At 43.8% G+C, this 14,161-nt stretch overlaps 1 protein-coding gene across 1 annotated transcript in view; it reads right to left on the bottom strand.

The window, feature by feature from the left end:
• LOC109990648 (B-cell lymphoma/leukemia 11A) overlaps positions 1-14,161 on the bottom strand; it is a 37,856-nt gene that overhangs the window by 6,057 nt on the left and 17,638 nt on the right. The gene's annotated exons all lie outside the window — the stretch shown is intronic.

Below are 14,161 nucleotides of genomic sequence, written 5' to 3'. Positions count from 1 at the left end.
TCAGGCAGCAAATACACAATTTACACAGCTGAGAAGGCATCGAAATATTTGCAACAATAATTGACTTTCAATAGCACTCGCACACTGACCAGAGATTTGCCTGACAATGCACGCCTAATCTCGTTAAACACATTCATCCTCCTTCCAATGCTGTGTTTACAGAATTAGATAGGCTACAGTGGGACATGTATCTGATGCTGCATATTAATGCTGAATACAAACAAGAGGTCACATGTTAATAAATTGTAGCAGCGTTTATCACAAAAAACACATTCGCAGCTAAAAGACGAAAAGGGGGAAAATGTGTCGCTGTGTTTGTGTGTGGGTGGGGAGGCTCCTATGAAAATGCATTTCATGCATTACTTTTCTATTTCTGATATTTCATGCTTTATGGATTTATTTAAATCCTCTCAGGTGAAAAGAAAAGGAGAAGAAGGGGAAAGCAGAAGTGAGAGATATGCAAAACAAGAAGCATCCGCCACTTGCAAATGTGCTCCCCCTTTCATCTTTTAGCTTTCTTATCCTTTCTTCACTGGAGGGTATTTTTTTTCTGAAGTCATTTGCAAACACTGAACCCATAACCATGGCCATACTGTGTTAAAGAGGGAGAACAAGGCAAAGGGAGGGAGGAAGTTAGTCCATATGTATGTGTGTGTGTGTGTGTGTGTGTGTGTGTGTGTGTGTGTGTTTGCATCAATAAGCGATCCCTAAAATGTCGGCTGGACAGTGTTGCATGTTTTAAGCCTGCTGTATCTGAAAGACAAAGGGTTGAAGAGGGCGCAGAAAGAGAAGATGGCTGCTGTGAGAAAAGAGTGATGTCGTGGATGAGCAATAGATGGAACTGACTGATGGTCTGTGGTTCTACTTACTGTGTCCACAGCCACGAGTCGCCCCCTCCGAACAATCTCACTTAAAGACCTGAACACGGCATAAAATGTGCACCCAATCAAACCTCCATGCAAACCTTTTTCTCTTGACTGAAAAGAGTTATGGGGGGGGGGAGGGGGGGGGGGGGTATACTGGTAAATTATGGATCATTACAATCTGCAAGAATTACAGTTAATTGCTGCCACCTGCGAGGGGCTTTGACCCACTATGGAATTTTTCCATCATAAAAAAGCCATTTGCCCATAGACGCTTTTTGCTCCCTCTCTCGCAAGCACAAATAAAATCTGCCCATTACATTGGCTTAAGCTGTATGTATGCTTCCTGATTATATGTGTGTTTTTATGGCTTTAAATAGAAAGCCCCAAATCACTCGTAAAACAGTTGCAATAACCTGGCCTCTTCTGTTCACTTTGCTTTGATTCACAGCCCATACACACTTCCTCATCTCCGTTCCAATGTGTGAGCAAAGACTGTACATGCATGAGGAGGATAATGGATTAATTTTGCTGTTATTGTAAGGGACAAGAGACGGAGGAGGAGGGTGGGGGGAGTTAGAATGTCACGTCCGTCAGAAGAAAGAAAGCATGAAAGGATCATGGAATTGAAGGTAGTAGGACGCAGAAGAAAATGAAGGGAGCAAAGTGGGGAGAGAAGTGTGGCATGTAGAGGACAAACCTACTGACAACCCACCACATTTCTGAAGGCTGCATGAGCCACTACACTGCACTGGTAGTCAGTTCATTTCCTTTTGTATCAAAAACAGCATGTCTTGTGCTATGCAATCACAAATCTATCTATTGAGAAACCATGTGCCGCAAACTCTGATAATAATTGTTATTCATATGCAGGCAGCGGTCACATTGATGGGCACCAACAAGCCAGACCAACACACACTCGCAACAACAACAGAGCAGATATCAAAAGCCCATTATTGTCCTTAATAGCTGCACTCAAAAAAAGAAGTCACGTCTTCAAAGGAATGGAAGGACGGTGAAGACATTCTGACAAGGCGTTTGACGGCCTTGAAGGTTTTTTGTTTTGTTCTGCTAGTAAGAAGAGCTGAGAACTGTGTAAGGGAGGACAGATGATCTTATAAACGAGTATGTCCTCTAATGGAATAAAGGAGAGCTCCCTCTCTGCGTCTGTTTCTCTCCTTCCATTAACTCTAAGTCTGTGGAGAGTTAGGGCTGCAGAGCAGGAGAGCTGCACAGCTAATGCTGGATCTCCAGGTCCCTTTGAAATAGGATCAGCAGAGAGGAGAAACCACACTGACAACCCCTTAGCTGCCATTTCATAGCACGGGCTGAAAGAGGGGACTTTGGGAGAGAGAAAGCGAAACAGTATAGGAGAAGTTAGAGAGGGCAGGGGGATCAGGGGCAGAAAAGAAGAAGAACGATAATCATGGAGAAAAAAAAGAAAAATATAAAGAACTAAAGAGGCTAAGCATAGAGGAAGAGAAGAGAAAGGGGGGCTAACAACTCCTTCAAAGCAGTTTCAGCACATTGCAACACTAAGCAGGAGGAGGCTATTATAGTGTCTTACGGACCCTGCTATCAGGCAGAGAATATGATCCCGGGATCATGCAGAAAGCACAAGGCCAAACTGATGCAAGGGCAGTGAGGAAATGATGGCGCCTTAAACAGCAGATATGGCGGCCTGCAGCTGCTGACACCACATTCACAGCACCGTCCCAGACATCAGGGCTGACCAGACAAAGCAAAACACACACGCAGTCTACGAGGCCGAGGCATCATGTACTCTTTGCTCATGCAGATTGCTCTATTGTTTTGTGACCCAACCCCCCCCCCCCCCCCAAAAGCCAGTCTCACACGCACTCAGTGTCTCTCAATCACCGCACACACTCACACGGACGCCATATTGCCCTCTTCAACCCTTCGGGCTACCGCATAACCCAAAACACAGCGACAAACACAAACAAACAAAACAACAGATGCCAAGACGATCATGACCTTGACCCGTTGTTGGCAGGTTCATTCACCATATTCACACATCTGCCATTTTTCCTCTGACATCACGGTCAGGGAATGGAATTAAATGCTGTAGTAGTATTACTGTGTCCAAGGCTGTGAGTTTTATAAATCTGACAAATCTTACCATATTAAAAGGTAGACAACATATTTGATAATCCATTGTCATCCACTAAACAACACAGGAGTATTCAACTGCTGTCTAGCTAACATTTGGAACAACTTCTTCCCATCATACTGTGTAAACTCTATAAATTGGCCATGTTAGCCTTCAACCACTTCTTTGGTAACATCAGCTAGAAAGTGACTGAATGTTTAAAGTTGCTTTCATCCATTGGTAGCTAATGGGTTGTGTGTTACAGAGAAAAGTAGCTGCTGTGTGAAAGGCGAATGAGGGAAAACATAAAAAAAGGACATCGACTATCTTCCTCTCTGTATCTCCCCATTAAACCCAACTAACTTTCTCAAACTTTCTAGACCTCAATCCAAGAGTTGGCAGACTTGGCTTGGCCTTCATGTTTTTGTTTTGTCCTTGACCGAGCCTCGTCGTGGGCTCAGGCCGTCGCTGTGTGACCATGCAGCTCTCTCTGATATTGGTCATTTAGCTAATGGAGGAACAAGCTAACAGGATTAGCACACAGAGCCTCCAAAAGGAGACGGAGGAAGGCATCGAGAGGGGAGACACAGAGGGACACAACATGTCACCCCCATTTTCCAAAGTTATCAGTCGCCTGGGCTCAGGAGCACTCACACACCTGAAAAGTGATTATGCTAATAGCAGGTCTTTGCCAATATTCATAAGTGTTTATAGGTGTTGGAGTGAGTGCTTTGGGAAGACAGAGGCTTGTCAATACAGTGCCTCTTAAGAGTGCCTCAGCCGTAACTGGCGTTAATGTGATTACTACTCTGTTTATGTCATTAGGGTATTCACAGTCAGGGATTGGACAGAGGTGAAGGGTGAATCAGGAGAGGACGGGTGGAGGAAGGCTCTAAGGCACACATTAGAGCTCTTCTTCTGCATTTTCTAAATGCACTGTGTTGTGCATGACTTTCACTTGACTTTAAGGGCCGAGTTGGAAAATAAATACAAGAAAATAGCTAGTATCATTGGCAAGAGGCTTTTTAGGTTTCTTTCACTTTAAACCTAAAAAGTATTACCAAAAACTCTGAAAATGTACCAAAATATTCAGTATGAGCTGCGAGTGTGAAAGCAAACATACAATTTTTCGCTCTGACTTTACCCGGAATTTTTCCTGCCAGCCCCCTTTTAGAAATTTCCACATGATGTCAGGTCCAGGAAACTTCACAGTTAGCAAGCGAGCAGGTGTAATGATGTTTATCCGAGCGACCGGTCTGATCGTGTATGTAGTGAAGCTGCTTCATACTATTTCCTGCTTGCTAATATGTTCTTTACCGCTCATTCATTGATGTATCCAGTTACACATAGCATTGAAAAACTTTCCTCATTCTGTGTATCCCCACGTCCCCCCTTCTGACAGGGAAAAATTCAAACTGTGAGGTAGATACGTATGTGTTCAGGAAACTCAGGAAGATTACAGGAGTAGGCTGACCTGAAATGTTCTTGACATTTTCAGGAGTGCATGTGTGAAAAAGTTTCAACAACTGTTTTATCAGTCTTTACGCTCATTTCTAGAAGTTCAAAAAATATATACCTGATAGAGCAGCTGCCTGCATGGTCTTGACCTTCCTCCTCTATCCCTCTGTTTGTCTGTGTTTTTTTTGTGACAGCCACAACTGGGCTCATACACTCACTTCTTTGTCCCGGGCCAGACTGGTTGTGGTGCGCTGAGCCACTGGCCACACACAAAAGGCTTGTTTGACCAACACTTGTTCCTGAGACAAAGCCGGATGCAGGAAATACGGTTTACTGAACAGAATGCCAGCCAGAGAAAAGAACAGGCCTAAATCCCGGCCCTTTTTTTTTTTTTTACAAGTCTGATGTGGGCCTGCAATGCTGGCTGGTGTCAGAGTCACACATTACACAAGTGGGAGAAAGTTGACCACTAAGGCACACATTACACACAGTGAGAAATAAAAGTAAGAGGTAGAAAAAGGAGAGAAGGAGAGCTAAGAGAGCAAAAGACAGGGGCAGAGAGAAGTAGACTGGGACAATAAGGCTGAGCTGGCATGAACAAGCAAAGAGGGGAGGCAGATCTTCAGATAGAGATGCATGGTGGTCTTTTAGGGGTCTGTGCCCAGTATAAAGTAATCTGCTGGCTGTGGCTTTGTCTCCAGTCAGACTTTCACACTTCTTAGCTTTCCTCTCCCCGTCTCCTGCTCCTGAAAGTTGATAAGAGCAACAGTGGAACTGAAGCGTCTGAGCAACTGAGACACCATTATGGACAGATGGCACCCACACAGGGCCCAGTGAATGCTTGCACCAAACACAATAGACAAATGTGTGTTGGTGTGTGTGGGGAAGTCTGTGTTTTTTTATATGCATGTGCTTCTGCAGGCATGGGTGTTTCTTATTTGTCATGTGTGCTTATTGTAAGCGAGTTACACCATGAGTGTGTCCATGTCTGAATGCATTCAAGCGTGTGTGTGTTATGTGTGTGTGTGTGTGTGTGTGTGTGTGTGTGTTTGTGTGTGTGTGGACAATAGACTGTAATAAGCTTGCTACAATCATTTCAAAATTAGCATCGCTCTACACTGTCTGCTTCCCTGTGTAACCTTACTCCCTTTGATCTTTTCTCGGTTGAACTGTGATTGAACTGACCGTCCACCCACCCGTCCATCAGTCCGTCCGTCTCTCTATCCCTCCATCTTTCCATCTATTCACCCACCCCATCTAAGCCCAGCTGGACAGCTTCGTGCTTGGGTGCGGCTTGGTCCAGCAGACCTTATAATAGCCCGGGCCAGCCGTGTGTCTGATGCAGATCATTATTTGCTCTCTGCTTACCAGCGGCGGTGGGAGGCCGCATGCTGTTGTTTCTCATCCCAGCTCTAATGGTACAGTGAAAAGACCTCTGGGCTTCTAAGCTTAACAAGTCTAATTAAATGGACCATAGCTTATGTAAGCATCCGCAGAGATTATTTATTGAGTTGAGATCTGCTTCACAGGATCAAACCGCCGTCAACAAAAGCCGACGCTCGGTGTTGTAGGTTCTAAAAAAGGAGCGGAATCAAAGATGCCAAGTGTCAGTTTAAGCACACATATCCAGGTACATAAGAAGACTTAATCAAGCGGGAGTATTTTTGGACTCGGGCAATATCCCAGATGGGTGAGGAGTCTCTGAGCACTTCAGAGGGGAAATGTGAAAAGAGTTCTGTCAAAGAAAAGATACGTCTCAATAATCTGCAGCTTAAGGGAAGGAGAAGAGAGGAAAATAGGTTGAAGAAGAATATAACAGGGTAAAACAGAATTCACTAAAACACAAAAGCACAGACATTCTTGCTCTCTTTACTTTTTAAAGACAGGCCGCATCATTCAGATGAGATTGCCTGCTGTCTCTCTCTGAACAAGAATCATCCCTGTTTGAAGTGCATGGACAAGAAAGCCACCGCAAGACATGAGGCCAGCAGCCCGAGCTTCACTATCTCTGCATAGCTCAGCCTGTGACAGGCGGGCGTCCCTGCAGAAAGGATGGAGGGGGACCAGGGAGGTCGACTAGCTGCACATTTCTGCATAAATCTCCAGATAGATAGCATCAGGAGAAGAGAAACAGGGGAGGGAGGCAGGCAAGCAGCAGAGGATGATAAGGCCCCCGGGGCAGGGCATTCGACACTGTCAAAACTGTTTCGTCTCTGGCTATTGGACGAGTGGAGCGCGTTATGAGCCTGCATACCATTTGCCAGGACGCGATACAGCTTCACCGGAGCATACAGGGCCCTGTATCTGACCTCCCAGCTTTCTCCCTCTTCAGTCTTCACAGACATGCAGGGAGCTGGACAGGAAATTACAACCACAGCATAAAGAAGGACTAACAAGATTTCCAGCGAAAATGTTATAATCAAATCTATATCCTATGTTGAAAAGCTTTACAGTAGAATGTAAACTGATGTTAAGGTATTACAAAAAACTAAACTATCCTTCTTGTGAAAACAAACTGCAATAGTCATTTAGACCGTGCGTTTTAAATAAAAGCCAATAAAGGCAACAGGAAAGTTTTATATTTCACAAAGCAATGTAGTAGTCAAGTTCTCTAACTTCGAGTCAGAGTCAGCAAATGAAGGATTCGGGCAGAATCCAAGTCGAGTCCCCATTGCCTGAGTTCAAGTTCTAATTCTCTAATTGTGTTTGTTTGCATTTGCTGAATTTTTTTTGAAAGCATTATGCACAATTCGTGTTGCTTCTTTATGAACAAGACGGTCTTATACAAAAAAATATAGGAAAAACATTAAAACAGTATTTTTCAATGAATAAGTCTGAGTCCTCCTTTCCATTTTCTGAGTCCCATGCAGTAATTGCTTGAGCTCCAGTCCAAGTCTGAGTATAACTATTACAAAACCACATAGTGATGACTCAAAACAGACTCCGGGACTGTCTGTGTAACATACATACAAATACTGATTATATCAATGATGTTTAAGTTTCATAAACAATGATATATCTTTGCTTTGGTTTTGTTTTTTATGATCTGTATCAAAGACCAACACAAAACTAGAACTGTTTTTTGTTGTTAAGTGTGAACTTGTGTTTTTTTATTCCTAATTTATCAAGTGAAGAGTATATAGGCTGGAGGTCATAAAAAAATACATGCACTGGTAGGAAGCAAGGATACCAGCCATAAATTAGTCATGCATTAATACTACAGTGCCACACACACACACACACACACACACACACACACACACACACACACACATACACACACTGGCACACAAACACACACACGCACACACACACACACACACACACGCACACAAACACACACAGAGACACACACGTGTCAAAAGTAGCGTAAGATAAGAGTAGAGGAAAACTACATTTTAGAAGTAAGATGGCACTTGGTGTGCAAACTATATTGAATGAATGACTGCGTTGAAAGAGAGAGGAGGACAAAGATTGAGATATATTGAAGAAAAGGGCGAGAAAGAGAGCGAGAAAGAGAGAGAGAAAGGGAGGAAGTGAAGAAAGGTTCAAGTGGGGAAGTTCACCTGATGTACACACACAAACCTGCAGTCAGGGAATCTCTCAGCCAATGGCAGTCAGGCAGGACAGACACACAAACTGTCTCACCCACACACACACACACACACACACACACACACACACACACACATACACACACTCACACACACACACACATACACACACTCACACACACACACACACACACACACACACACACACACACTGAGTCTGCCGGTAGCAAACACTCCAGCCTGTCTTGAGGATAGGGTCATTCCCTGTTCCTCATGCTTTCGGTCCCTCATGCAGCCTGCATACTCCTTTGTTCCTCCTCCTTCCATCACGCTATTTCTTTAACACGCTCTGATGAAAGCACTGAGAGGTTAAAGTAGGTCTTTCTTTTAAAATAGCACACACCTCTTGGATTCTCTACTCTTGGCCTGTAACACACTCACAAATACTTTCTTTAAATCTTTTTTTTCTGCACCACAAAGGGGCATTAACTTTGTCTCAAAAACGGCCATGCGTACACCTCCAATCTTCAGTGTTTAGACTCGAGCAGCTCTCCAGAAGTTCATCCATGTGTCCAGAGTCTTAGATTCATTTCAAACCCTTGCCTAAGAAGTCCTGTCACTGTAAATATTACTTTTAGTGTGACACAAAAACAGGCAAAAGACACACTAAAGGGGGCAAAACAGAAAAATGTGTTATCTTGATCTCTGTATTGTGGCACCAAAGGCGACTTTGGGTTTCCAGATACACTTTGTTCATCTATAAAAGACCACCTTCCCTTGCCTTGGTGTTCAACTGGAATAAGGGCACTGCTTGGAAAAATAAAGTTACCGCTATAAGGTCAACCTCAAGTTGTTTGTTCTTGAAGATGCTCGCTGAAGCCCCCAGGAGCTCTTAAGCATGGGCCATCCTTTAGACACCAGTGAACAAGGGCTGTTTGAAACATGCAGTTATTTTTCACCCTGTCCTATCACCTCAGGGTGAAAGGACCAGGGCATGTGAGCTCGGGCCAACCATAGCAGCTCGTTATGCATAGGAGCCTCGAGGCATTGTGGTAGGACATGGCACTTTAAAACAAGAGGGCCAGTGTGTTGGAGTGTCCCGTGGCCCGGAGCTGTGGAGGCAGAGGGTTTAACATGCGTCCCATCTGCTGTGTGTGACTCTGCACACGGTGGTCGAGTGGTTAAGGAAGCATCAATAACCAGACTCTTTAGATCGAGGGGTATCTCAGGGTCAGACTAAGTCTGCAAATTAATTTTCCTTGGAAACATAGAAGCTGGAAGTCAAGAAAGATATGCTTGAACAAGTGCTGACCTCAGAACTGAAGTCTGGACGTAAAAATAGATTCTATCACAAGTTTCATTAAGTTGTCAATTCATAATTCCCCCAAATTGTCAAACTGAATGCAATGTCCTAACTAGTAAGGTCTAAGACATTGAGTTCCCTGATCGTGTAATAAGGACACGGCCACTCACAATGAGACCTCAGTGCCCCATCCCACCACCATCCATGCAGTCTACCCTCCATTCCCCACTCCATTATTAATTCATTGAGGAGAAAACAGTGCTGGGCCACTTCCCCACTCAGACGCTTTCCAAATCCAAATGATTAAAATTGCAAAATGGCCTCCTGTTCATCCCTAATTCAACCCCTTTAGGACATTGTGACAGAAGCAGGAAGAGACATGGCACAGTGAGGAAGTGGTCAGATATCTAAAGTGACCTACAAATGTTTCCTTAAGTGCTCCTCCGCTTAATACAACGACTTGACAATAAATCTGTCCGGACTGCCCTAGAGGCCTGACCCAAACCATGAACACACCTTTATGTCATGTTGATTCGGACAAATGCTCCAAATCAAATGAGTCAAGGTTGTATTGACATTACAGGGCATGATATTCTTTGCAGACGACACACGGCTGAACTGTGCATGCCAAAGAAAAGGCTGTAGGGTTAGAGCAAGGTGAAGGCAGCCAGTTAATACCTACATGTAACGTTTAACATCGATAACAGTCCGAAAGATGGATGTGCCATAGGCTTGGCAATAGCTGTCCAAGCTCTCTACACAATACTTCATCTCCGAGGCTTGCCGTACCAGATTCCCTACTACTAATTGAAGACATATGGTCTGATGAGCCACTAAAGCAATGTGAGAGAGGCGGGGAACATGGTGGACAATAAGACCAAGTGAAAGTTAGCGCAGAGTCGTACTTCTCTGTCTTCCAAAATGGGCAAAAAGGTGCATCTATATTAGTGATACCTTAACCTCTGTGGTACTGTAAGCCTTTATAAGAATACTATGGAATCATGTTCAACACAGCTGTCTTCTGGTTACATCCTGTGCCTACACACACACACACACACACACACACTGTCATTGGCCTGTTAAAAATACAGCATGTGGACCCTTCCGCTTATTCTCCCTAGAGGTGTGTCTGCAACTTGCATAGGTCTTAGCAGTAGCGAGCGTGATATTAATTAAGTTAGCCAACCTGTAGGTTCCTTTGTGCCCAGCTGTAGAGCATAAATCAGGCTTTTAACGAGGCTAGCGCCCTAAGATCTCAAACCGTGCTGGAATGCTACCTGCACAGCCATGCCAAAAATCTGTCTGGGTCTAGGGCTCCTATAGATCACTGTGTTTATAAGGGGGGCTATAGTGACCTACCCTGGGGAGGGAAGGAGGGAGGGCGGAGCAGAGGAGCAGAAAAGGAGGGTGGCAAATGGAGGGGGGCAAGAGCTATTTCTATTGGGTCATCAGGTTTAAGTAAACATGTGGGATGTTGGTGTGTAAGTGTGCATGTGTTGCACTACAAACGAAAATCTCTTGTTTTCTTTCATGAGGAAGTGAGGGGTGAGGGGTAAGAAAAATGACAAGACAGACAAAAGTAATAAGAGACAGAAAGATAAAGACTTAGTAACAGGTTCAAACTTCTTCTGTGAATTTGTAACAGTCGACGTATAATCAGGAATATAGTCACAATAAATTCCTCCCTTTAAGGTAAAGTAAAACACGTCTTTGAGAAAGAGTATAATGAGCCTTTAGACCTGAGAACGGGTTGACGAATGAGGCTGTATGTAAAGACAGCCTGTGTGCTTTGGTGACAGGAGGATTTATTCTCAGACAGCTGCAGGACAGGACACATGCATGTACAGACTGACTGACTGACTTGTTGAGCGGCACACTTGAGTCCACCTTAAAGCCATCGTTTCTGCACACGGTCCATGAACTCAGACATTCCTCAACAGGCAGTGGCAAGACACTTAAACATAAGAGATTAAAGGACATAATGCAAACATAATGCACATTTACACTCACCACAATGTATACACATAAAGCATCAGAACCGTGCAACATTATGTAAAACTGCACTGTGGTCAATTCTCCTAACTGTTATTTCCAATGCAATGCCTACCCTCCTGGAAAGCTCAACACTTAACCAAGCATATATAAATAAGCCAGTGTGGAAGTGCGGAAATCTAGATTAATGACTGATCAGGGGATGTAAGAGCTGGTTTCTCGTGCAGCACCACCTGAGATTTATAGGCCAGATGTTTGTGCCATTGCTTCTCTAACAGACTATAAAACTTCATTTACGGAGGCCGATTGTGGAGTCTCAAAGCGTCGCCAACACGCCAAATTTTTCGCTGCGCTGAAGCAAATGTCAACTAGAAATGATTAAGAAACGTAATTAACAAACAGCTTTTATTATGGATGGATATAGTAATGCACCCCTGCTGGTTTTCTTGTTCTCTCACTCCTTCCTCTCTTTTTCTTTTTCTTTCTCTCTCTCTCTCTCTCATGTCACTTCTACAATGACAGCCCTGACAGGAATGTAACTCCACTCCCTGCCAACATGAAGTCAGGTTCTCAAGATCCACCCTGTCATTTTGAGAGGGGGCTGACAACCCCTGACTGACACAGAGGTCGCGGGGGCATCGACCCCAGCGGACTGCTGGTGTTGCATTCCGAGAATTGAACTTTGTAGGTTTGCACAAGGTCAAACTGTAAAGATCCTATGTGCTCATTCCATACATGTCGAGCTTATACGGTTCAGACGTACAGACAGTACAAAGAGAAAGCTTTGGAGAGAGCCAGACCAGTCTCTCTTGTACCTTTGACACAGCTCTATGGATATATAAAGACATAAAAAGACATGTTTGCTCTTAAAACACATTGCCTTTATTGCTCTCGTCCGGTTTCATCACCTTTGCCGTGTACAGAGGGGAAGCTGATGAAAAGAGGAATTAAGGGCAGTGAAAGAACAAGGATATTATCTGAAAAGGAAGGGGTGTAGTTGAAGGGTGTCAAGAATGGCATAAAAAGCTGTGGAGAGCAGAAGAAGGGAAAAACAAAAGAGTGGTGGACAGCTTTACACTGCAGCTCCCCATTCTAGATTACATTAGTGGCAGCTGCTTCCTTTGTGTGGTTTTATGGCCTGGCCCCAAGAAAAAGCTGCTAAAATTTCATTTAATCTGCTGCAGAAACTCAAGAGTCTGTCAGCCACTCAAACAAGAGCGCCTAAAAGCACCATACTCTCAGATATCTCAGGCAAAATAACACTAATAATATCTCTCTCTGTGGCCGTACGGGCAGACATTTTGTGTAACCAAAGAGGGCTCGCCTGTACTGCCCGGTGCATGGGAAACTGGCCCGCTCTTCAAGTCCAGGGGCAGGCCCTTAATGGCGGGCGAGAGAGCCAGACAGCGTTGCCCCTTTTACCCTCCTTCTCTTCCTCCTCTTTATCTCCACCTCCTGTTCATCCTTCCAAGTCATTAGCTTATGCTAATCGCTAAAACTACCAAGAGTGACCCCCAATTTCATTTAGTATGCCACTATGCTTAACAGCAGATGACAACGCAGCTGCTATGGCTGATTTATTAAGGTAAGTAATTGTAAAGACTGACCCTATATTCTTTGCTAATTTGCATCAGGAGCCCACACTCTCATGCTGATGAAACACAATCCTATTCTCATACGATTTCATCAAGTCCAAACCCTTCCACACAAATCAACACTTTCTCTCACATATGTGTCACATTTCTTATGGTATATAACACTCTGACAAAATCATTTTCAAATGTGCTTTGTAAAAACAATGGATGTCAAAAATTGTAATACTCTTAATGATCGATAATATCGAAAAGCACATATAGCACCACACATATTCAGTCATATTTTTGAACAGAAAATATCTTTAAATTGAACAAAAAAATTAATTTGCAAAGTTGCTAAACATTGCCAGTGTTATTGTGCAATTTTGCAATTGAAAAAATAATTAGCAAAATGCTGGGTGCTGTTACTTGTTGCTGTGATAAATAAACAGTATCAGTATCATATCTAAGTTTAAAATCCTGCCATCATGACCCTAAAAACAATATTCATATCCTTCAGACTCTGCACAAAGGTTGGGCAAATAACTCCACAAAAATCGGAATCTATATGAAAGTCTACAAGGACCTAAGTCAAAATTTAAAAAGGCACTACAAAGTGAGAGAGTTGTCATTCAATTATTATCCTTTAGAAACAACCGCTTTATCTCAACTGCCTACTCAATATCCTGCTCCAAAGACTCTGATACACAAAGATAAACAGAAGTAGCCCCACAACATTTTGCTGGACGAGTTAGCCTGACACAGACATGGAGCTTTGACAGCAGCAGTAACTGACACAAAGCAGCTGTACAGGCAGCAGCTTCCTTCTGAGGCTTTTAGTTGACAAAGCAACATGTCCACATACGTCCACATACATTTCATTCTGATAAACTGAGGGGAAGAAGAAGGGGTGGGGGTCAGGAGAGAGAGCGGTTGTTTTTCCTGTTTGATTTCTCCACTGTAGCTTCAGGCAAGAAGAAGAGGAACAGACAAGGAAGAGATGCAAGGGGCCCCTTTCCTTTTGACCTCTCAGATAATAAGATGGCAGGAGTGAGGAAGACCTGGGGGATGGGGGGAGGACGAGAGAGCAGGGATAGAGATACATGGAGGCTTCTGTCTAAACAGGTTCTCTGCTCCATCAGGGGTAGAACATGGATAACAAAAGTACGCTAGAGACTCTCCATCCCACAGGAGCAGGTTAAACTGGCATGCTGCTCATCCTCTCAGGTTCGGCTTAAGCTAAAGAGATGGACATCATGTGACTGAGAATAATGACTATGACGTATGGCGACCACTTACATTCACAA

This window comes from Labrus bergylta, chromosome 1 (assembly GCF_963930695.1).
Source record: "Labrus bergylta chromosome 1, fLabBer1.1, whole genome shotgun sequence".
Taxonomy (NCBI): Eukaryota; Metazoa; Chordata; class Actinopteri; order Labriformes; family Labridae; genus Labrus; species Labrus bergylta.
Note: the sequence above shows the minus strand (reverse complement) of the source record. Positions and strands in the feature narration are given on the sequence as shown.